Below are 24,678 nucleotides of genomic sequence, written 5' to 3'. Positions count from 1 at the left end.
CTTTGAAGAAGAATTTCTCAAGGGAATTGCCTCAGGATAGCGTGTGGCATAGTCCAGGATGACTAATATATACTGATGGCCCCGGGCTGATTTAACTAAGGGACCGACCAATTCCATGGCAATTCTCTCGAATGGCACCTCAATAATGGGCAGTGACACAAGGGGGTTTCGGAAATGAGGAGTGGGAGCAGTTAGCTGACATGTAGGGCAGGACCTGCAATAGTTCACTATTTCCCGGTGGCACCCAGGCCAATAGAACCTCTGCACAACCCGTTCCTGCGTTTTTTCCACCCCTAGGTGTCCACCCAAGATGTGTGAATGGGCCATGTCCAACACCTTCCGTCTATATGGACCCGGCACTACCAACTGCTCTACCAACTCCTCCCTTATTTTCGTGACCCGGTACAACAACTCCCTGCTCATTAGAAAATGGGGAAATCTTGTGTCTGCCCCCGGCTCCTGTACCACCCCGTCAATAACTGTGACATTATTAAAGGCTTCCCTCAGAGTGGGGTCCCTATGTTGGGCAGTCCCAAAATTTTCACCGGATACCTCTAACTCCAGAATGTCAGATGCAGGGGACACTTCCTCCTCATCTCCAGCCAGGACACAAAAAGGAAACCTGTCTGACTCTGGGTGTGGCACCACCCTTCCAGGGTTCACTGGTTCCCTACTCTTGCTAGGGAGCTCAGAACCTTTCCCCCACAAATCCCAAAACAAACAGAAATCCCGGCCAATAATTATAGGGTGCAACAAGTCCTGAACGACGCCGACTATGTGGGACTCCGTGCCACATGTCGTTTCAATGTTCACACTGGCCACAGGGTAGTCCTTTGCATCACCATGTATGCACCGCACTCCGACCTTCTTTCCCGTGAGCAGGTGGAGAGGAAAAGTGGCCCTCACCAGGGTCACTAGGCTCCCCGAGTCTAACAGTGCCGTTACTGCTCGACCGTTCACCTTTACGGGACACGCTTGAGGTCCCTCGTTGGGCGGAGAGTTCACACTGCAGGCTGGATACGCATAGTATGAACAACGGCGTCCCATGCTACAGTCCATCTGCTCAGTGGTCTGGGAACACCGGGCAGCTATATGTCCTGGCTTGTGGCACCTCCAACAAACAATATCACCCGTAGGGACCTTGGGCACCACCTCCCCCGCCCTTGGTGACCTTGGACGCGCCACCCCTTTTTGGGGCTCAGCTTCCTTCTGGGACCCCCAGTATGGCATGGGCTGCCTCCTGAAGGAGCCTTCCAACCCTTGGTATCTCTCAACCAGTCCGATCAGCTCGTCGGCATTCTGGGGATCACCCTGGGCAACCCAAGTCTGTATAGGCCTCGGGAGGGAATGGACAAACCGATCCATCATCACCCGTTCTACCATTTGAGCAGGCGTAGATGACTCTGGCTGCAGCCATTTCTGGACCAGGTGCAACAGATCAAACATTTGGGAACGAGGTGGTTTGTCCCGGTGATAGCCCCAGGAGTGAACTCGCTGTGCCCTGACAGTCAGTGTCACCCCCAAACGTGCGAGAATCTCGGCTTTCAATTTGTGATACTCTTTGGCATCCTGCAAGGTCAAATCATAGTACGCCTTCTGGGGTACTCCTGTCAGGTATGGCGCAAGTACCTCTGCCCACTGCTCTGGCGGAAGTTTTTCCCTCTCAGCGACCCTCTCAAACACCGTCAGGAAGGCCTCAACATCATCCCCGGGAGTCATTTTCTGCAATGCGCGTCTTACCGTCTTTCGGACGTGGGTGTCATCAGCCAAACCTGGGGTTGGGGCGCTCGCCTTGCCCTGGATGGCGGTTGCCAGAAGCTGCATCTGCTGCTGGCTCTGTTGTAACTGCTGCCGTTGCTCCTGCTGGCTCTGTTGTATCTGCTGCATCAACAGCCTGTTGGTCTCTTGCTGCCTTTGCTCCTGCTGGACCAAGTGTTTCAGCAAGTCCTCCATTTTCTCCGGCAATGCTTGCTGGCTTGCAACAGCCTTGACCCAGGACATTCAAAAATAAACTCACTTCTCCGCTGGGAACGCTGCCCGCATTCTCCACCAATTGTAGGGGTTCCACTCACTCAGCTGCGACGGCTGACACTCAGGAGGCAGGTTCCTTTAAAGTTCACTGGGTTTATTACTCCATAAACCATATGACAAAACAACAGAAAGCAAATAGCCTTTGGTTCAGGCAAAGAAAAAAACAAGTGTCCAGTTCATCCGGCTCAGTCCTGAAGCCGTAACACACTCAGGAGGGTTTCACCTCCACACATATCTACCTGTGTTAAGCATTAGGCTTTCTTTTATATGTCTAACCACACCCAGAACCCATCACATGACCAGACATGTGGTTGTGACATCACCACAGGTCCTGAAACACATATAGGTAGCTATGGTTACATCACAGTAGCAAGCCATCTATAAGGGACATATCTCCCATCGATTAGACATCCTTTAGCCACGCTACAATATATATATATATGTATATATATATATATATATATATATATATATATATATTGCCTTGCGAAAGTATTCGTCTCCCTGGAACTTTTCAACCTTTTCCCACATATCATGCTTCAAACATAAAGATACCAAATGTAAATTTTTGGTGAAGAATCAACAAGTGGAACACAATTGTGAAGTTGAACGAAATTTATTGTTTATTTTACATTTTTGTGGAAATTCAAAAACTGAAAAGTGGGGCGTGCAATATTTTTCGGCCTCTTTACTTTCAGTGCAGCAATCTCACTCCAGATGTTCATTGTGGATCTCTGAATGATCCAATGTTGTCCTAAATGCCTAATGATGATAAATATAATCCACTTGTGTGTAACCAAGTCTCCGTATAAATGAACCTGCTCTGTGATAGTCTCAGGGTTCTGTTTGAAGCACAGAGAGCATCATAAAGACCAAGGAACACAACAGGCAGGTCCATGATACTATTGTGAAGAAGTTTAAAGCCGGATTTTGATACAAAATGATTTCCAAAACTTTAAACATCTTAAGGAGCACTGTGCAAGCAATCATATTGAAATGGAAGGAGTATCATACCACTACAAATCTACCAAGACCCGGCCGTCCCACTAAACTTTCATCTCAAACAAGGAGAAGACTGATGAGAAATGCAGCCAAGAGGCAGAGATCTACAGCTGAGGTGGGACAGTCTGTCCACAGGACAACAATCAGTTGTACACTGTTCAAATCTGGCCTTTATGGAAAGCCATTTCTCAAAAATATCCATAAAAAGTGTTTAAAGTTTGCCACAAGCCACCTGGGAGACACACCAAACATGTGGAAGAAGGTGCTCTGGTCAGATGAAACCAAAATTGAACTTTTTGGCAACAATGCCAAACGATATGTTTGGTATAAAGGCAACACAGCTCATCACCCTGAACACCCCATCCCCACTGTCAAACACGGTGGTGGCAGCATCATGGTTTGGGCCTGCTTTTCTTCAGCAGGGACAGGGAAGATGGTTAAAATTGATGGGAAGATGGATGCAGCCAAATACAGGACCATTCTTGAAGAAAACTTGTTGGAGTCTGCAAAAGACCTGAGACTGGGATGGAGATTTGTCTTCCAACAAGACAATGATCCCAAACATAAAGCAAAATCTACAATGGAATGGTTCACAAATAAACGTATCCAGGTGTTAGAATGGCCAAGTCAAAGTCCAGACCTCAATCCAATGGAGAATCTGTGGAAAGAGCTGAAAACTGATGTTCACAAACGATCTCCATCAAACCTCACTGAGCTCGAGCTGTTTGCCAAGGAAGAATGGGCAAGAATTTCAGTCTCTCGATGTACAAAGCTGATAGAGACATACCCCAAGCGACTTGCAGCTGTAATCGCAACAAGAGGTGGCGCAACAAAGTATTAAGTTAAAGGGGCTGAATAATATTGCACGCCCCACTTTTCAGTTTTAAAATTTCCACAAAAATTTTAAATAACCAATAAATTTAGTTCAACTTCACAATTGTGTTCCACTTGTTGTTGATTCTTCACCAAAAATTTTCATTTCGTATCTTTATGTTTGAAGCATGATATGTGGGAAAAGGTTCCAGGGGGCCGAATACTTATAAAAAAAAAAAAAAAAAAAATCGCATCCTCGCATTGCACACGGATGACATACGGATCACTGTTAGGGAACATTTATGCGATTCTCATGCATGACAAACGGACCGATTTTTATACGTTATGTGTGACTCCACCATTTTTTTTCTCAGGCGTATTCAGCATGCTGTGATTTTACGCGTATATCGGCTGAGTCTCGCCAATGCAAGTCTATGGGTGCGAGAAAAAAAAAAAAAAATCGCACACCACACCGACCATCCGTGTGACTTGCGAGAAATACGCACACATTTTCCTCACTTCAGCCCATTGAGCCATTAAATTAAATGAGGAAAAAAGTGACAAATGTAAAGCCATACGGATGTTATATGGATACATGGGTGCAAGAAAATCGCATCATCGCACTGCAAACGGATTACACACGGATCACCAAATGGAGAACATTGGTGCGATTTCCAGCCGTCAAAATTCGACTGATTCTTTATACGTTGAGTGTGACTCCGGCCAAAGAGACTGGAAAATGTCTCCAAGGATTTACTGATAAGAATGTTCTCCAGCACCGACAGATGTCACAGTACTGACTTAGGCTACTTTCACACTAGCGTCGGACTCGGCCCGTCGCAGTGCGTCGGGCCGAGGTTCCGACGCTAGCAGTGAAACGGAGGCACAACGGAGGCATTTTTCCTGCGCATCTGCTGCCCCATTGTAAGGTGCAGGGAGGTGGGGGCTGAGTTCCGGCCACGCATGCGCGGTCGGAAAAAGCGGTCCGTCGGCAGCAAAAAACGTTATATGTAACGTTTTTTGCTCCCGGCGGTCCGCCACAACACGGCGCAACCGTCGCACGACGGTTGCAACGTGTGTCAATGCATCGCAATGCGTCGCTAATGTTAATCTATGGGGCAAAAACGCATCCTGCAAACAACTTTGCAGGATGTGTTTTTTCCCATAAATGACGCATTGCGACGTATTGCAAAAACCGCTAGTGTGAAAGTAGCCTAATGGAGAAACCACAAATATTAGAGAATAACACAAGTCACAATAGAGATGAAGTGAGGGCCTGTTCCCAGGAGCTACAGTCTGAGAAATGGCTAAAAAGCCTCCACTAGACCCCTGTACAGCTGTATAATGAGGCCCAGGCTTTATAGTGAAGAGACTGGAGCGAGGGCCTGTTCCCAGGAGCTACAGGCTGAGAAATGGCTAAAAAGCCTCCACTAGACTCCTGTACAGCTGTATAATGAGGCCCAGGCTTTATAGTGAAGGGACTGGAGCGAGGGCCTGTTCTCAGGAGCTACAGTCTGAGAAATGGCTAAAAGCCTCCACTAGGCCCCTGTACAGCTGTATAATGAGGCCCAGGCTTTATAGTGAAGAGACTGGAGCGAGGGCCTGTTCCCAGGAGCTACAGGCTGAGAAATGGCTAAAAAGCCTCCACTAGACTCCTGTACAGCTGTATAATGAGGCCCAGGCTTTATAGTGAAGGGACTGGAGCGAGGGCCTGTTCCCAGGAGCTACAGGCTGAGAAATGGCTAAAAAGCCTCCACTAGGCTCCTGTACAGCTGTATAATGAGGCACAGGATTTATAGTGAAGGGACTGGAGCGAGGGCCTGTTCCCAGGAGCTACAGGCTGAGAAATGGCTAAAAAGCCTCCACTAGACACCTGTACAGCTGTATAATGAGGCCCAGGCTTTATAGTGAGGGGAATGGAGCGAGGGCCTGTTCCTAGGAGCTACAGGCTGAGAAATGGCTAAAAAGCCTCCACTAGGCTCCTGTACAGCTGTATAATGAGGCCCAGGCTTTATAGTGAGGGGACTGGAGCGAGGGCCTGTTCCCAGGAGCTACAGGCTGAGAAATGGCTAAAAAGCCTCCACTAGGCCCCTGTACAGCTGTATAATGAGGCCCAGGCTTTATAGTGAAGGGACTGGAGCGAGGGCCTGTTCCCAGGAGCTACAGTCTGAGAAATGGCTAAAAAGCCTCCACTAGGCTCCTGTACAGCAGTATAATGAGGCCCAGGCTTTATAGTGAGGGGACTGGAGCGAGGGCCTGTTCCCAGGAGCTACAGGCTGAGAAATGGCTAAAAAGCCTCCACTAGGCCCCTGTACAGCTGTATAATGAGGCCCAGGCTTTATAGTGAAGGGACTGGAGCGAGGGCCTGTTCCCAGGAGCTACAGGCTGAGAAATGGCTAAAAAGCCTCCACTAGGCTCCTGTACAGCTGTATAATGAGGCCCAGGCTTTATAGTGAGGGGACTGGAGCGAGGGCCTGTTCCCAGGAGCTACAGGCTGAGAAATGGCTAAAAAGCCTCCACTAGGCTCCTGTACAGCTGTATAATGAGGCCCAGGCTTTATAGTGAGGGGACTGGAGCGAGGGCCTGTTCCCAGGAGCTACAGGCTGAGAAATGGCTAAAAGCCTCCACTAGGCTCCTGTACAGCTGTATAATGAGGCCCAGGCTTTATAATGAAGGGACTGGAGCGAGGGCCTGTTCCCAGGAGCTACAGGCTGAGAAATGGCTAAAAACCCTCCACTAGGCTCCTGTACAGCTGTATAATGAGGCCCAGGCTTTATAGTGAGGGGACTGGAGCGAGGGCCTGTTCCCAAGAGCTACAGGCTGAGAAATGGCTAAAAAGCCTCCACTAGGCCCCTGTACAGCTGTATAATGAGGCCCAGGCTTTATAGTGAAGGGACTGGAGCGAGGGCCTGTTCCCAGGAGCTACAGTCTGAGAAATGGCTAAAAAGCCTCCACTAGACTCCTGTACAGCTGTATAATGAGGCCCAGGCTTTATAGTGAAGGGACTGGAGCGAGGGCCTGTTCCCAGGAGCTACAGTCTGAGAAATGGCTAAAAGCCTCCACTAGACGCCTGTACAGCTGTATAATGAGGCCCAGGCTTTATAGTGAAGGGACAGGAGTGAGGACCTGTTCCCAGGAGCTATAGTCTGAGAAATGGCTAAAAAGCCTCCACTAGACTCCTGTACAGCTGTATAATGAGGCCCAGGCTTTATAGTGAAGGGACTGGAGCGAGGGCCTGTTCCCAGGAGCTACAGTCTGAGAAATGGCTAAAAAGCCTCCACTAGACTCCTGTACAGCTGTATAATGAGGCCCAGGCTTTATAGTGAAGGGACTGGAGCGAGGGCCTGTTCCCAGGAGCTACAGTCTGAGAAATGGCTAAAAAGCCTCCACTAGGCTCCTGTACAGCTGTATAATGAGGCCCAGGCTTTATAGTGAAGGGACTGGAGAGAGGGCCTGTTCCCAGGAGCTACAGTCTGAGAAATGGCTAAAAAGCCTCCACTAGGCTCCTGTACAGCTGTATAATGAGGCCCAGGCTTTATAGTGAGGGGACTGGAGCGAGGGCCTGTTCCCAGGAGCTACAGTCTGAGAAATGGCTAAAAAGCCTCCACTAGACCCCTGTACAGCTGTATAATGAGGCCCAGGCTTTATAGTGAAGGGACTGGAGCGAGGGCCTGTTCCCAGGAGCTACAGGCTGAGAAATGGCTAAAAAGCCTCCACTAGGCCCCTGTACAGCTGTATAATGAGGCCCGGGCTTTATAGAGAAGGGACTGGAGCGAGGGTCTGTTCCCAGGAGCTACAGTCTGAGAAATGGCTAAAAAGCCTCCACTAGACCCCTGTACAGCTGTATAATGAGGCCCAGGCTTTATAGTGAAGGGACTGGAGCGAGGGCCTGTTCCCAGGAGCTACAGTCTGAGAAATGGCTAAAAAGCCTCCACTACACCCCTGTACAGCTGTATAATGAGGCCCAGGCTTTATAGTGAAGGGACTGGAGCGAGGGCCTGTTCCCAGGAGCTACAGTCTGAGAAATGGCTAAAAAGCCTCCACTAGACCCCTGTACAGCTGTATAATGAGGCCCAGGCTTTATAGTGAAGGGACTGGAGCGAGGGCCTGTTCCCAGGAGCTAGAGGCTGAGAAATGGCTAAAAAGCCTCCACTAGACCCCTGTACAGCTGTATAATGAGGCCCAGGCTTTATAGTGAGGGGACTGGAGCGAGGGCCTGTTCCCAGGAGCTACAGTCTGAGAAATGGCTAAAAAGCCTCCACTAGACGCCTGTACAGCTGTATAATGAGGCCCAGGCTTTATAGTGAAGGGACTGGAGCGAGGGCCTGTTCCCAGGAGCTACAGTCTGAGAAATGGCTAAAAAGCCTCCACTAGACCCCTGTACAGCTGTATAATGAGGCCCAGGCTTTATAGTGAAGGGACTGGAGCGAGGGCCTGTTCCCAGGAGCTACAGTCTGAGAAATAGCTAAAAAGCCTCCACTAGGCCCCTGTACAGCTGTATAATGAGGCCCAGGCTTTATAGTGAAGGGACTGGAGCGAGGGCCTGTTCCCAGGAGCTACAGGCTGAGAAATGGCTAAAAAGCCTCCACTAGACCCCTGTACAGCTGTATAATGAGGCCCAGGCTTCATAGTGAAGGGACTGGAGCGAGGGCCTGTTCCCAGGAGCTACAGGCTGAGAAATGGCTAAAAAGCCTCCACTAGGCCCCTGTACAGCTGTATAATGAGGCCCAGGCTTTATAGTGAGGGGACTGGAGCGAGGGCCTGTTCCCAAGAGCTACAGGCTGAGAAATGGCTAAAAAGCCTCCACTAGGCCCCTGTACAGCTGTATAATGAGGCCCAGGCTTTATAGTGAAGGGACTGGAGCGAGGGCCTGTTCCCAGGAGCTACAGGCTGAGAAATGGCTAAAAAGCCTCCACTAGACCCCTGTACAGCTGTATAATGAGGCCCAGGCTTCATAGTGAAGGGACTGGAGCGAGGGCCTGTTCCCAGGAGCTACAGGCTGAGAAATGGCTAAAAAGCCTCCACTAGGCTCCTGTACAGCTGTATAATGAGGCCCAGGCTTTATAGTGAGGGGACTGGAGCGAGGGCCTGTTCCCAAGAGCTACAGGCTGAGAAATGGCTAAAAAGCCTCCACTAGGCCCCTGTACAGCTGTATAATGAGGCCCAGGCTTTATAGTGAAGGGACTGGAGCGAGGGCCTGTTCCCAGGAGCTACAGTCTGAGAAATGGCTAAAAAGCCTCCACTAGACTCCTGTACAGCTGTATAATGAGGCCCAGGCTTTATAGTGAAGGGACTGGAGCGAGGGCCTGTTCCCAGGAGCTACAGTCTGAGAAATGGCTAAAAAGCCTCCACTAGACTCCTGTACAGCTGTATAATGAGGCCCAGGCTTTATAGTGAAGGGACTGGAGCGAGGGCCTGTTCCCAGGAGCTACAGTCTGAGAAATGGCTAAAAAGCCTCCACTAGGCTCCTGTACAGCTGTATAATGAGGCCCAGGCTTTATAGTGAAGGGACTGGAGAGAGGGCCTGTTCCCAGGAGCTACAGTCTGAGAAATGGCTAAAAAGCCTCCACTAGGCTCCTGTACAGCTGTATAATGAGGCCCAGGCTTTATAGTGAGGGGACTGGAGCGAGGGCCTGTTCCCAGGAGCTACAGTCTGAGAAATGGCTAAAAAGCCTCCACTAGACCCCTGTACAGCTGTATAATGAGGCCCAGGCTTTATAGTGAAGGGACTGGAGCGAGGGCCTGTTCCCAGGAGCTACAGTCTGAGAAATGGCTAAAAAGCCTCCACTAGACCCCTGTACAGCTGTATAATGAGGCCCAGGCTTTATAGTGAAGGGACTGGAGCGAGGGCCTGTTCCCAGGAGCTACAGTCTGAGAAATGGCTAAAAAGCCTCCACTAGACCCCTGTACAGCTGTATAATGAGGCCCAGGCTTTATAGTGAAGGGACTGGAGCGAGGGCCTGTTCCCAGGAGCTACAGGCTGAGAAATGGCTAAAAAGCCTCCACTAGACCCCTGTACAGCTGTATAATGAGGCCCAGGCTTTATAGTGAGGGGACTGGAGCGAGGGCCTGTTCCCAGGAGCTACAGTCTGAGAAATGGCTAAAAAGCCTCCACTAGACGCCTGTACAGCTGTATAATGAGGCCCAGGCTTTATAGTGAAGGGACTGGAGCGAGGGCCTGTTCCCAGGAGCTACAGTCTGAGAAATGGCTAAAAAGCCTCCACTAGACCCCTGTACAGCTGTATAATGAGGCCCAGGCTTTATAGTGAAGGGACTGGAGCGAGGGCCTGTTCCCAGGAGCTACAGTCTGAGAAATAGCTAAAAAGCCTCCACTAGGCCCCTGTACAGCTGTATAATGAGGCCCAGGCTTTATAGTGAAGGGACTGGAGCGAGGGCCTGTTACCAGGAGCTACAGGCTGAGAAATGGCTAAAAAGCCTCCACTAGACCCCTGTACAGCTGTATAATGAGGCCCAGGCTTCATAGTGAAGGGACTGGAGCGAGGGCCTGTTCCCAGGAGCTACAGTCTGAGAAATGGCTAAAAAGCCTCCACTAGGCTCCTGTACAGCTGTATAATGAGGCCTAGGCTTTATAGTGAAGGGACTGGAGCGAGGGCCTGTTCCCAGGAGCTACAGGCTGAGAAATGGCTAAAAAGCCTCCACTAGGCTCCTATACAGCTGTATAATGAGGCCCAGGCTTTATAGTGAAGGGACTGGAGCGAGGGCCTGTTCCCAGGAGCTACAGGCTGAGAAATAGCTAAAAAGCCTCCACTAGACCCCTGTACAGCTGTATAATGAGGCCCAGGCTTTATAGTGAAGAGACTGGAGCGAGGGCCTGTTCCCAGGAGCTACAGGCTGAGAAATGGCTAAAAAGCCTCCACTAGGCTCCTGTACAGCTGTATAATGAGGCCCAGGCTTTATAGTGAAGGGACTGGAGCGAGGGCCTGCTCCCAGGAGCTACAGGCTGAGAAATGGCTAAAAAGCCTCCACTAGGCCCCTGTACAGCTGTATAATGAGGCCCAGGCTTTATAGTGAAGGGACTGGAGCGAGGGCCTGTTCCCAGGAGCTACAGTCTGAGAAATGGCTAAAAAGCCTCCACTAGACTCCTGTACAGCTGTATAATGAGGCCCAGGCTTTATAGTGAAGGGACTGGAGCGAGGGCCTGTTCCCAGGAGCTACAGGCTGAGAAATAGCTAAAAAGCCTCCACTAGGCCCCTGTACAGCTGTATAATGAGGCCCAGGCTTTATAGTGAAGAGACTGGAGCGAGGGCCTGTTCCCAGGAGCTACAGGCTGAGAAATGGCTAAAAAGCCTCCACTAGGCTCCTGTACAGCTGTATAATGAGGCCCAGGCTTTATAGTGAAGGGACTGGAGCGAGGGCCTGTTCCCAGGAGCTACAGTCTGAGAAATGGCTAAAAAGCCTCCACTAGACTCCTGTACAGCTGTATAATGAGGCCCAGGCTTTATAGTGAAGGGACTGGAGCGAGGGCCTGTTCCCAGGAGCTACAGTCTGAGAAATGGCTAAAAAGCCTCCACTAGACTCCTGTACAGCTGTATAATGAGGCCCAGGCTTTATAGTGAAGGGACTGGAGCGAGGGCCTGTTCCCAGGAGCTACAGTCTGAGAAATGGCTAAAAAGCCTCCACTAGGCTCCTGTACAGCTGTATAATGAGGCCCAGGCTTTATAGTGAAGGGACTGGAGAGAGGGCCTGTTCCCAGGAGCTACAGTCTGAGAAATGGCTAAAAAGCCTCCACTAGGCTCCTGTACAGCTGTATAATGAGGCCCAGGCTTTATAGTGAGGGGACTGGAGCGAGGGCCTGTTCCCAGGAGCTACAGTCTGAGAAATGGCTAAAAAGCCTCCACTAGACCCCTGTACAGCTGTATAATGAGGCCCAGGCTTTATAGTGAAGGGACTGGAGCGAGGGCCTGTTCCCAGGAGCTACAGGCTGAGAAATGGCTAAAAAGCCTCCACTAGGCCCCTGTACAGCTGTATAATGAGGCCCGGGCTTTATAGAGAAGGGACTGGAGCGAGGGTCTGTTCCCAGGAGCTACAGTCTGAGAAATGGCTAAAAAGCCTCCACTAGACCCCTGTACAGCTGTATAATGAGGCCCAGGCTTTATAGTGAAGGGACTGGAGCGAGGGCCTGTTCCCAGGAGCTACAGTCTGAGAAATGGCTAAAAAGCCTCCACTACACCCCTGTACAGCTGTATAATGAGGCCCAGGCTTTATATTGAAGGGACTGGAGCGAGGGCCTGTTCCCAGGAGCTACAGTCTGAGAAATGGCTAAAAAGCCTCCACTAGACCCCTGTACAGCTGTATAATGAGGCCCAGGCTTTATACTGAAGGGACTGGAGCGAGGGCCTGTTCCCAGGAGCTACAGGCTGAGAAATGGCTAAAAAGCCTCCACTAGACCCCTGTACAGCTGTATAATGAGGCCCAGGCTTTATAGTGAGGGGACTGGAGCGAGGGCCTGTTCCCAGGAGCTACAGTCTGAGAAATGGCTAAAAAGCCTCCACTAGACGCCTGTACAGCTGTATAATGAGGCCCAGGCTTTATAGTGAAGGGACTGGAGCGAGGGCCTGTTCCCAGGAGCTACAGTCTGAGAAATGGCTAAAAAGCCTCCACTAGACCCCTGTACAGCTGTATAATGAGGCCCAGGCTTTATAGTGAAGGGACTGGAGCGAGGGCCTGTTCCCAGGAGCTACAGTCTGAGAAATAGCTAAAAAGCCTCCACTAGGCCCCTGTACAGCTGTATAATGAGGCCCAGGCTTTATAGTGAAGGGACTGGAGCGAGGGCCTGTTCCCAGGAGCTACAGGCTGAGAAATGGCTAAAAAGCCTCCACTAGACCCCTGTACAGCTGTATAATGAGGCCCAGGCTTCATAGTGAAGGGACTGGAGCGAGGGCCTGTTCCCAGGAGCTACAGGCTGAGAAATGGCTAAAAAGCCTCCACTAGGCCCCTGTACAGCTGTATAATGAGGCCCAGGCTTTATAGTGAGGGGACTGGAGCGAGGGCCTGTTCCCAAGAGCTACAGGCTGAGAAATGGCTAAAAAGCCTCCACTAGGCCCCTGTACAGCTGTATAATGAGGCCCAGGCTTTATAGTGAAGGGACTGGAGCGAGGGCCTGTTCCCAGGAGCTACAGGCTGAGAAATGGCTAAAAAGCCTCCACTAGACCCCTGTACAGCTGTATAATGAGGCCCAGGCTTCATAGTGAAGGGACTGGAGCGAGGGCCTGTTCCCAGGAGCTACAGGCTGAGAAATGGCTAAAAAGCCTCCACTAGGCTCCTGTACAGCTGTATAATGAGGCCCAGGCTTTATAGTGAGGGGACTGGAGCGAGGGCCTGTTCCCAAGAGCTACAGGCTGAGAAATGGCTAAAAAGCCTCCACTAGGCCCCTGTACAGCTGTATAATGAGGCCCAGGCTTTATAGTGAAGGGACTGGAGCGAGGGCCTGTTCCCAGGAGCTACAGTCTGAGAAATGGCTAAAAAGCCTCCACTAGACTCCTGTACAGCTGTATAATGAGGCCCAGGCTTTATAGTGAAGGGACTGGAGCGAGGGCCTGTTCCCAGGAGCTACAGTCTGAGAAATGGCTAAAAAGCCTCCACTAGACTCCTGTACAGCTGTATAATGAGGCCCAGGCTTTATAGTGAAGGGACTGGAGCGAGGGCCTGTTCCCAGGAGCTACAGTCTGAGAAATGGCTAAAAAGCCTCCACTAGGCTCCTGTACAGCTGTATAATGAGGCCCAGGCTTTATAGTGAAGGGACTGGAGAGAGGGCCTGTTCCCAGGAGCTACAGTCTGAGAAATGGCTAAAAAGCCTCCACTAGGCTCCTGTACAGCTGTATAATGAGGCCCAGGCTTTATAGTGAGGGGACTGGAGCGAGGGCCTGTTCCCAGGAGCTACAGTCTGAGAAATGGCTAAAAAGCCTCCACTAGACCCCTGTACAGCTGTATAATGAGGCCCAGGCTTTATAGTGAAGGGACTGGAGCGAGGGCCTGTTCCCAGGAGCTACAGTCTGAGAAATGGCTAAAAAGCCTCCACTAGACCCCTGTACAGCTGTATAATGAGGCCCAGGCTTTATAGTGAAGGGACTGGAGCGAGGGCCTGTTCCCAGGAGCTACAGTCTGAGAAATGGCTAAAAAGCCTCCACTAGACCCCTGTACAGCTGTATAATGAGGCCCAGGCTTTATAGTGAAGGGACTGGAGCGAGGGCCTGTTCCCAGGAGCTACAGGCTGAGAAATGGCTAAAAAGCCTCCACTAGACCCCTGTACAGCTGTATAATGAGGCCCAGGCTTTATAGTGAGGGGACTGGAGCGAGGGCCTGTTCCCAGGAGCTACAGTCTGAGAAATGGCTAAAAAGCCTCCACTAGACGCCTGTACAGCTGTATAATGAGGCCCAGGCTTTATAGTGAAGGGACTGGAGCGAGGGCCTGTTCCCAGGAGCTACAGTCTGAGAAATGGCTAAAAAGCCTCCACTAGACCCCTGTACAGCTGTATAATGAGGCCCAGGCTTTATAGTGAAGGGACTGGAGCGAGGGCCTGTTCCCAGGAGCTACAGTCTGAGAAATAGCTAAAAAGCCTCCACTAGGCCCCTGTACAGCTGTATAATGAGGCCCAGGCTTTATAGTGAAGGGACTGGAGCGAGGGCCTGTTACCAGGAGCTACAGGCTGAGAAATGGCTAAAAAGCCTCCACTAGACCCCTGTACAGCTGTATAATGAGGCCCAGGCTTCATAGTGAAGGGACTGGAGCGAGGGCCTGTTCCCAGGAGCTACAGTCTGAGAAATGGCTAAAAAGCCTCCACTAGGCTCCTGTACAGCTGTATAATGAGGCCCAGGCTTTATAGTGAAGGGACTGGAGCGAGGGCCTGTTCCCAGGAGCTACAGGCTGAGAAATGGCTAAAAAGCCTCCACTAGGCTCCTATACAGCTGTATAATGAGGCCCAGGCTTTATAGTGAAGGGACTGGAGCGAGGGCCTGTTCCCAGGAGCTACAGGCTGAGAAATGGCTAAAAAGCCTCCACTAGACCCCTGTACAGCTGTATAATGAGGCCCAGGCTTTATAGTGAAGAGACTGGAGCGAGGGCCTGTTCCCAGGAGCTACAGGCTGAGAAATGGCTAAAAAGCCTCCACTAGGCTCCTGTACAGCTGTATAATGAGGCCCAGGCTTTATAGTGAAGGGACTGGAGCGAGGGCCTGCTCCCAGGAGCTACAGGCTGAGAAATGGCTAAAAAGCCTCCACTAGGCCCCTGTACAGCTGTATAATGAGGCCCAGGCTTTATAGTGAAGGGACTGGAGCGAGGGCCTGTTCCCAGGAGCTACAGTCTGAGAAATGGCTAAAAAGCCTCCACTAGACTCCTGTACAGCTGTATAATGAGGCCCAGGCTTTATAGTGAAGGGACTGGAGCGAGGGCCTGTTCCCAGGAGCTACAGGCTGAGAAATAGCTAAAAAGCCTCCACTAGGCCCCTGTACAGCTGTATAATGAGGCCCAGGCTTTATAGTGAAGAGACTGGAGCGAGGGCCTGTTCCCAGGAGCTACAGGCTGAGAAATGGCTAAAAAGCCTCCACTAGGCTCCTGTACAGCTGTATAATGAGGCCCAGGCTTTATAGTGAAGGGACTGGAGCGAGGGCCTGTTCCCAGGAGCTACAGGCTGAGAAATGGCTAAAAAGCCTCCACTAGGCCCCTGTACAGCTGTATAATGAGGCCCAGGCTTTATAGTGAAGGGACTGGAGCGAGGGCCTGTTCCCAGGAGCTACAGTCTGAGAAATGGCTAAAAAGCCTCCACTAGACTCCTGTACAGCTGTATAATGAGGCCCAGGCTTTATAGTGAGGGGACTGGAGCGAGGGCCTGTTCTCAGGAGCTACAGTCTGAGAAATGGCTAAAAAGCCTCCACTAGGCTCCTGTACAGCTGTATAATGAGGCCCAGGCTTTATAGTGAAGGGACTGGAGCGAGGGCCTGTTCCCAGGAGCTACAGGCTGAGAAATGGCTAAAAAGCCTCCACTAGACCCCTGTACAGCTGTATAATGAGGCCCAGGCTTCATAGTGAAGGGACTGGAGCGAGGGCCTGTTCCCAGGAGCTACAGTCTGAGAAATGGCTAAAAAGCCTCCACTAGACTCCTGTACAGCTGTATAATGAGGCCCAGGCTTTATAGTGAAGGGACTGGAGCGAGGGCCTGTTCCCAGGAGCTACAGGCTGAGAAATGGCTAAAAAGCCTCCACTAGGCCCCTGTACAGCTGTATAATGAGGCCCAGGCTTTATAGTGAAGGGACTGGAGCGAGGGCCTGTTCCCAGGAGCTACAGTCTGAGAAATGGCTAAAAAGCCTCCACTAGACTCCTGTACAGCTGTATAATGAGGCCCAGGCTTTATAGTGAGGGGACTGGAGCGAGGGCCTGTTCTCAGGAGCTACAGTCTGAGAAATGGCTAAAAAGCCTCCACTAGGCTCCTGTACAGCTGTATAATGAGGCCCAGGCTTTATAGTGAAGGGACTGGAGCGAGGGCCTGTTCCCAGGAGCTACAGGCTGAGAAATGGCTAAAAAGCCTCCACTAGACCCCTGTACAGCTGTATAATGAGGCCCAGGCTTCATAGTGAAGGGACTGGAGCGAGGGCCTGTTCCCAGGAGCTACAGTCTGAGAAATGGCTAAAAAGCCTCCACTAGACTCCTGTACAGCTGTATAATGAGGCCCAGGCTTTATAGTGAGGGGACTGGAGCGAGGGCCTGTTCTCAGGAGCTACAGTCTGAGAAATGGCTAAAAAGCCTCCACTAGGCTCCTGTACAGCTGTATAATGAGGCCCAGGCTTTATAGTGAAGGGACTGGAGCGAGGGCCTGTTCCCAGGAGCTACAGGCTGAGAAATGGCTAAAAAGCCTCCACTAGACCCCTGTACAGCTGTATAATGAGGCCCAGGCTTCATAGTGAAGGGACTGGAGCGAGGGCCTGTTCCCAGGAGCTACAGGCTGAGAAATGGCTAAAAAGCCTCCACTAGGCTCCTTTACAGCTGTATAATGAGGCCCAGGCTTTATAGTGAGGGGACTGGAGCGAGGGCCTGTTCCCAGGAGCTACAGGCTGAGAAATGGCTAAAAGCCTCCACTAGGCTCCTGTACAGCTGTATAATGAGGCCCAGGCTTTATAATGAAGGGACTGGAGCGAGGGCCTGTTCCCAGGAGCTACAGGCTGAGAAATGGCTAAAAACCCTCCACTAGGCTCCTGTACAGCTGTATAATGAGGCCCAGGCTTTATAGTGAGGGGACTGGAGCGAGGGCCTGTTCCCAAGAGCTACAGGCTGAGAAATGGCTAAAAAGCCTCCACTAGGCCCCTGTACAGCTGTATAATGAGGCCCAGGCTTTATAGTGAAGGGACTGGAGCGAGGGCCTGTTCCCAGGAGCTACAGTCTGAGAAATGGCTAAAAAGCCTCCACTAGACTCCTGTACAGCTGTATAATGAGGCCCAGGCTTTATAGTGAAGGGACTGGAGCGAGGGCCTGTTCCCAGGAGCTACAGTCTGAGAAATGGCTAAAAGCCTCCACTAGACGCCTGTACAGCTGTATAATGAGGCCCAGGCTTTATAGTGAAGGGACAGGAGCGAGGACCTGTTCCCAGGCGCTATAGTCTGAGAAATGGCTAAAAAGCCTCCACTAGACTCCTGTACAGCTGTATAATGAGGCCCAGGCTTTATAGTGAAGGGACTGGAGTGAGGGCCTGTTCCCAGGAGCTACAGTCTGAGAAATGGCTAAAAAGCGTCCACTAGACTCCTGTACAGCTGTATAATGAGGCCCAGGCTTTATAGTGAAGGGACTGGAGCGAGGGCCTGTTCCCAGGAGCTACAGTCTGAGAAATGGCTAAATAGCCTCCACTAGGCTCCTGTACAGCTGTATAATGAGGCCCAGGCTTTATAGTGAAGGGACTGGAGAGAGGGCCTGTTCCCAGGAGCTACAGTCTGAGAAATGGCTAAAAAGCCTCCACTAGGCTCCTGTACAGCTGTATAATGAGGCCCAGGCTTTATAGTGAGGGGACTGGAGCGAGGGCCTGTTCCCAGGAGCTACAGTCTGAGAAATGGCTAAAAAGCCTCCACTAGACCCCTGTACAGCTGTATAATGAGGCCCAGGCTTTATAGTGAAGGGACTGGAGCGAGGGCCTGTTCCCAGGAGCTACAGGCTGAGAAATGGCTAAAAAGCCTCCACTAGGCCCCTGTACAGCTGTATAATGAGGCCCGGGCTTTATAGAGAAGGGACTGGAGCGAGGGTCTGTTCCCAGGAGCTACAGTCTGAGAAATGGCTAAAAAGCCTTCACTAGACCCCTGTACAGCTGTATAATGAGGCCCAGGCTTTATAGTGAAGGGACTGGAGCGAGGGCCTGTTCCCAGGAGCTACAGTCTGAGAAATGGCTAAAAAGCCTCCACTAGACCCCTGTACAGCTGTATAATGAGGCCCAGGCTTTATAGTGAAGGGACTGGAGCGAGGGCCTGTTCCCAGGAGCTACAGTCTGAGAAATGGCTAAAAAGCCTCCACTAGACCCCTGTACAGCTGTATAATGAGGCCCAGGCTTTATAGTTAAGGGACTGGAGCGAGGGCCTGTTCCCAGGAGCTACAGGCTGAGAAATGGCTAAAAAGCCTCCACTAGACCCCTGTACAGCTGTATAATGAGGCCCAGGCTTTATAGTGAGGGGACTGGAGCGAGGGCCTGTTCCCAGGAGCTACAGTCTGAGAAATGGCTAAAAAGCCTCCACTAGACGCCTGTACAGCTGTATAATGAGGCCCAGGCTTTATAGTGAAGGGACTGGAGCGAGGGCCTGTTCCCAGGAGCTACAGTCTGAGAAATGGCTAAAAAGCCTCCACTAGACCCCTGTACAGCTGTATAATGAGGCCCAGGCTTTATAGTGAAGGGACTGGAGCGAGGGCCTGTTCCCAGGAGCTACAGTCTGAGAAATAGCTAAAAAGCCTCCACTAGGCCCCTGTACAGCTGTATAATGAGGCCCAGGCTTTATAGTGAAGGGACTGGAGCGAGGGCCTGTTCCCAGGAGCTACAGGCTGAGAAATGGCTAAAAAGCCTCCACTAGACCCCTGTACAGCTGTATAATGAGGCCCAGGCTTCATAGTGAAGGGACTGGAGCGAGGGCCTGTTCCCAGGAGCTACAGGCTGAGAAATGGCTAAAAAGCCTCCACTAGGCCCCTGTACAGCTGTATAATGAGGCCCAGGCTTTATAGTGAGGGGACTGGAGCGAGGGCCTGTTCCCAAGAGCTACAGGCTGAGAAATGGCTAAAAAGCCTCCACTAGGCCCCTGTACAGCTGTATAATGAGGCCCAGGCTTTATAGTGAAGGGACTGGAGCGAGGGCCTGTTCCCAGGAGCTACAGTCTGAAAAATGGCTAAAAAGCCTCCACTAGGCTCCTGTACAGCTGTATAATGAGGCCCAGGCTTTATAGTGAAGAGACTGGAGCGAGGGCCTGTTCCCAGGAGCTACAGTCTGAGAAATGGCTAAAAAGCCTCCACTAGACCCCTGTACAGCTGTATAATGAGGCCCAGGCTTTATAGTGAAGGGACTGGAGCGAGGGCCTGTTCCCAGGAGCTACAGTCTGAGAAATGGCTAAAAAGCCTCCACTAGGCCCCTGTACAGCTGTATAATGAGGCCCAGGCTTTATAGTGAAGGGACTGGAGCGAGGGACTGTTCTCAGGAGCTACAGTCTGAGAAATGGCTAAAAAGCCTCCACTAGATCCCTGTACAGCTGTATAATGAGGCCCAGGCTTTATAGTGAAGGGACTGGAGCGAGGGCCTGTTCCCAGGAGCTACAGGCTGAGAAATGGCTAAAAAGCCTCCACTAGACCCCTGTACAGCTGTATAATGAGGCCCAGGCTTCATAGTGAAGGGACTGGAGCGAGGGCCTGTTCCCAGGAGCTACAGTCTGAGAAATGGCTAAAAAGCCTCCACCAGGCCCCTGTACAGCTGTATAATGAGGCCCAGGCTTTATAGTGAAGGGACTGGAGCGAGGGCCTGTTCCCAGGAGCTACAGGCTGAGAAATGGCTAAAAAGCCTCCACTAGACCCCTGTACAGCTGTATAATGAGGCCCAGGCTTTATAGTGAAGGGACTGGAGCGAGGGCCTGTTCCCAGGAGCTACAGTCTGAGAAATGGCTAAAAAGCCTCCACTAGACTCCTGTACAGCTGTATAATGAGGCCCAGGCTTTATAGTGAGGGGACTGGAGCGAGGGCCTGTTCTCAGGAGCTACAGTCTGAGAAATGGCTAAAAAGCCTCCACTAGGCTCCTGTACAGCTGTATAATGAGGCCCAGGCTTTATAGTGAAGGGACTGGAGCGAGGGCCTGTTCCCAGGAGCTACAGGCTGAGAAATGGCTAAAAAGCCTCCACTAGACCCCTGTACAGCTGTATAATGAGGCCCAGGCTTCATAGTGAAGGGACTGGAGCGAGGGCCTGTTCCCAGGAGCTACAGTCTGAGAAATGGCTAAAAAGCCTCCACTAGACTCCTGTACAGCTGTATAATGAGGCCCAGGCTTTATAGTGAGGGGACTGGAGCGAGGGCCTGTTCTCAGGAGCTACAGTCTGAGAAATGGCTAAAAAGCCTCCACTAGGCTCCTGTACAGCTGTATAATGAGGCCCAGGCTTTATAGTGAAGGGACTGGAGCGAGGGCCTGTTCCCAGGAGCTACAGGCTGAGAAATGGCTAAAAAGCCTCCACTAGACCCCTGTACAGCTGTATAATGAGGCCCAGGCTTCATAGTGAAGGGACTGGAGCGAGGGCCTGTTCCCAGGAGCTACAGGCTGAGAAATGGCTAAAAAGCCTCCACTAGGCTCCTGTACAGCTGTATAATGAGGCCCAGGCTTTATAGTGAGGGGACTGGAGCGAGGGCCTGTTCCCAGGAGCTACAGGCTGAGAAATGGCTAAAAGCCTCCACTAGGCTCCTGTACAGCTGTATAATGAGGCCCAGGCTTTATAATGAAGGGACTGGAGCGAGGGCCTGTTCCCAGGAGCTACAGGCTGAGAAATGGCTAAAAACCCTCCACTAGGCTCCTGTACAGCTGTATAATGAGGCCCAGGCTTTATAGTGAGGGGACTGGAGCGAGGGCCTGTTCCCAAGAGCTACAGGCTGAGAAATGGCTAAAAAGCCTCCACTAGGCCCCTGTACAGCTGTATAATGAGGCCCAGGCTTTATAGTGAAGGGACTGGAGCGAGGGCCTGTTCCCAGGAGCTACAGTCTGAGAAATGGCTAAAAAGCCTCCACTAGACTCCTGTACAGCTGTATAATGAGGCCCAGGCTTTATAGTGAAGGGACTGGAGCGAGGGCCTGTTCCCAGGAGCTACAGTCTGAGAAATGGCTAAAAGCCTCCACTAGACGCCTGTACAGCTGTATAATGAGGCCCAGGCTTTATAGTGAAGGGACAGGAGCGAGGACCTGTTCCCAGGCGCTATAGTCTGAGAAATGGCTAAAAAGCCTCCACTAGACTCCTGTACAGCTGTATAATGAGGCCCAGGCTTTATAGTGAAGGGACTGGAGTGAGGGCCTGTTCCCAGGAGCTACAGTCTGAGAAATGGCTAAAAAGCGTCCACTAGACTCCTGTACAGCTGTATAATGAGGCCCAGGCTTTATAGTGAAGGGACTGGAGCGAGGGCCTGTTCCCAGGAGCTACAGTCTGAGAAATGGCTAAATAGCCTCCACTAGGCTCCTGTACAGCTGTATAATGAGGCCCAGGCTTTATAGTGAAGGGACTGGAGAGAGGGCCTGTTCCCAGGAGCTACAGTCTGAGAAATGGCTAAAAAGCCTCCACTAGGCTCCTGTACAGCTGTATAATGAGGCCCAGGCTTTATAGTGAGGGGACTGGAGCGAGGGCCTGTTCCCAGGAGCTACAGTCTGAGAAATGGCTAAAAAGCCTCCACTAGACCCCTGTACAGCTGTATAATGAGGCCCAGGCTTTATAGTGAAGGGACTGGAGCGAGGGCCTGTTCCCAGGAGCTACAGGCTGAGAAATGGCTAAAAAGCCTCCACTAGGCCCCTGTACAGCTGTATAATGAGGCCCGGGCTTTATAGAGAAGGGACTGGAGCGAGGGTCTGTTCCCAGGAGCTACAGTCTGAGAAATGGCTAAAAAGCCTTCACTAGACCCCTGTACAGCTGTATAATGAGGCCCAGGCTTTATAGTGAAGGGACTGGAGCGAGGGCCTGTTCCCAGGAGCTACAGTCTGAGAAATGGCTAAAAAGCCTCCACTAGACCCCTGTACAGCTGTATAATGAGGCCCAGGCTTTATAGTGAAGGGACTGGAGCGAGGGCCTGTTCCCAGGAGCTACAGTCTGAGAAATGGCTAAAAAGCCTCCACTAGACCCCTGTACAGCTGTATAATGAGGCCCAGGCTTTATAGTTAAGGGACTGGAGCGAGGGCCTGTTCCCAGGAGCTACAGGCTGAGAAATGGCTAAAAAGCCTCCACTAGACCCCTGTACAGCTGTATAATGAGGCCCAGGCTTTATAGTGAGGGGACTGGAGCGAGGGCCTGTTCCCAGGAGCTACAGTCTGAGAAATGGCTAAAAAGCCTCCACTAGACGCCTGTACAGCTGTATAATGAGGCCCAGGCTTTATAGTGAAGGGACTGGAGCGAGGGCCTGTTCCCAGGAGCTACAGTCTGAGAAATGGCTAAAAAGCCTCCACTAGACCCCTGTACAGCTGTATAATGAGGCCCAGGCTTTATAGTGAAGGGACTGGAGCGAGGGCCTGTTCCCAGGAGCTACAGTCTGAGAAATAGCTAAAAAGCCTCCACTAGGCCCCTGTACAGCTGTATAATGAGGCCCAGGCTTTATAGTGAAGGGACTGGAGCGAGGGCCTGTTCCCAGGAGCTACAGGCTGAGAAATGGCTAAAAAGCCTCCACTAGACCCCTGTACAGCTGTATAATGAGGCCCAGGCTTCATAGTGAAGGGACTGGAGCGAGGGCCTGTTCCCAGGAGCTACAGGCTGAGAAATGGCTAAAAAGCCTCCACTAGGCCCCTGTACAGCTGTATAATGAGGCCCAGGCTTTATAGTGAGGGGACTGGAGCGAGGGCCTGTTCCCAAGAGCTACAGGCTGAGAAATGGCTAAAAAGCCTCCACTAGGCCCCTGTACAGCTGTATAATGAGGCCCAGGCTTTATAGTGAAGGGACTGGAGCGAGGGCCTGTTCCCAGGAGCTACAGTCTGAAAAATGGCTAAAAAGCCTCCACTAGGCTCCTGTACAGCTGTATAATGAGGCCCAGGCTTTATAGTGAAGAGACTGGAGCGAGGGCCTGTTCCCAGGAGCTACAGTCTGAGAAATGGCTAAAAAGCCTCCACTAGACCCCTGTACAGCTGTATAATGAGGCCCAGGCTTTATAGTGAAGGGACTGGAGCGAGGGCCTGTTCCCAGGAGCTACAGTCTGAGAAATGGCTAAAAAGCCTCCACTAGGCCCCTGTACAGCTGTATAATGAGGCCCAGGCTTTATAGTGAAGGGACTGGAGCGAGGGACTGTTCTCAGGAGCTACAGTCTGAGAAATGGCTAAAAAGCCTCCACTAGATCCCTGTACAGCTGTATAATGAGGCCCAGGCTTTATAGTGAAGGGACTGGAGCGAGGGCCTGTTCCCAGGAGCTACAGGCTGAGAAATGGCTAAAAAGCCTCCACTAGACCCCTGTACAGCTGTATAATGAGGCCCAGGCTTCATAGTGAAGGGACTGGAGCGAGGGCCTGTTCCCAGGAGCTACAGTCTGAGAAATGGCTAAAAAGCCTCCACCAGGCCCCTGTACAGCTGTATAATGAGGCCCAGGCTTTATAGTGAAGGGACTGGAGCGAGGGCCTGTTCCCAGGAGCTACAGGCTGAGAAATGGCTAAAAAGCCTCCACTAGACCCCTGTACAGCTGTATAATGAGGCCCAGGCTTTATAGTGAAGGGACTGGAGGGAGAAAGGTGTGAAAAGTAGCTGCAAGAAGAGCCAGAATGCCCATAACTGACCTGCAAAGCCGCACTCCACAAAGATGGCTGATCTTTGCACACACAAAGGACCTGTGATGAGGTCACAGGAGGGGAGGAGTCAGGGGTCACATGATCAGTGTATGCAGGACTCTGCTGTGCTGGTTGTCATGGTGCTGGATGAGGGGAAGTTTATGTGTGGGGTCAGGAGGGGTTTACAGTGTAGATGTAGCAGAGCCGTGTGTGTACGGACTACTGTGTACTGACCTCTCCCAATGTACACTGTATACCCCCAGCTTCGGTCACAGACCCCCCTGTGTACACTGTATACATCCATATACCTCCAGCTTCGGTTGCAGACCCCTCTGTGTACGCTGTATACACTCGTATACCCACAGCTTTGCTCACAGACCCCTCTGTGTATGCTGTATACACCCATATACCCGCAGCATCAGTCACAGACCCCTCTGTGTACGCTGTATACACCCGTATACCCCCAGCTTTGGTCACAGACCCCTCTTTGTATGCTGTGTACACCCGTATACCCCCAGCTTCAGTCGCAGACCCCTCTGTGTATGCTGTAAACACCCGTATACCCCCAGCTTCAGTCGCAGACCCCTCTGTGTATGCTGTAAACACCCGTATACCCCCAGCTTCAGTCACAGACCCCTCTGTGTACGCTGTATACACCCATATACCCCCAGCTTCGGTCACAGACCCCTCTGTGTACACTGTATACACCCATATACCCCCAGCTTCGGTCACAGACCCCTCTGTGTACGCTGTATACACCCATATACCCCCAGCTTCGGTCACTGACCCCTCTGTGTATGCTGTAAACACCCGTATACCCCCAGCTTCAGTCACAGACCCCTCTGTGTACACTGTATACACCTGTATACCCCCAGCTTCGGTCGCAG

At 51.5% G+C, this 24,678-nt stretch overlaps 1 protein-coding gene across 2 annotated transcripts in view; it reads right to left on the bottom strand.

The window, feature by feature from the left end:
* Positions 1-23,844, bottom strand: part of LOC138663556 (zinc finger protein 665-like) — a 61,872-nt gene extending 38,028 nt beyond the window's left edge. For both annotated transcript variants that reach the window (XM_069749800.1, XM_069749799.1), the window contains exon 1: positions 23,801-23,844. The gene's annotated coding sequence lies outside the window, so the exon portion shown is untranslated. The remainder of the gene's footprint in view (positions 1-23,800) is intronic.
* Positions 23,845-24,678: the final 834 nt, after the last annotated feature.

This window comes from Ranitomeya imitator, chromosome 2, assembly GCF_032444005.1.
Source record: "Ranitomeya imitator isolate aRanImi1 chromosome 2, aRanImi1.pri, whole genome shotgun sequence".
NCBI classification, from domain to species: Eukaryota; Metazoa; Chordata; class Amphibia; order Anura; family Dendrobatidae; genus Ranitomeya; species Ranitomeya imitator.
The sequence above is the reverse complement of the archived record's forward strand: the minus strand, read 5'-3'. Positions and strand labels throughout refer to the sequence as shown.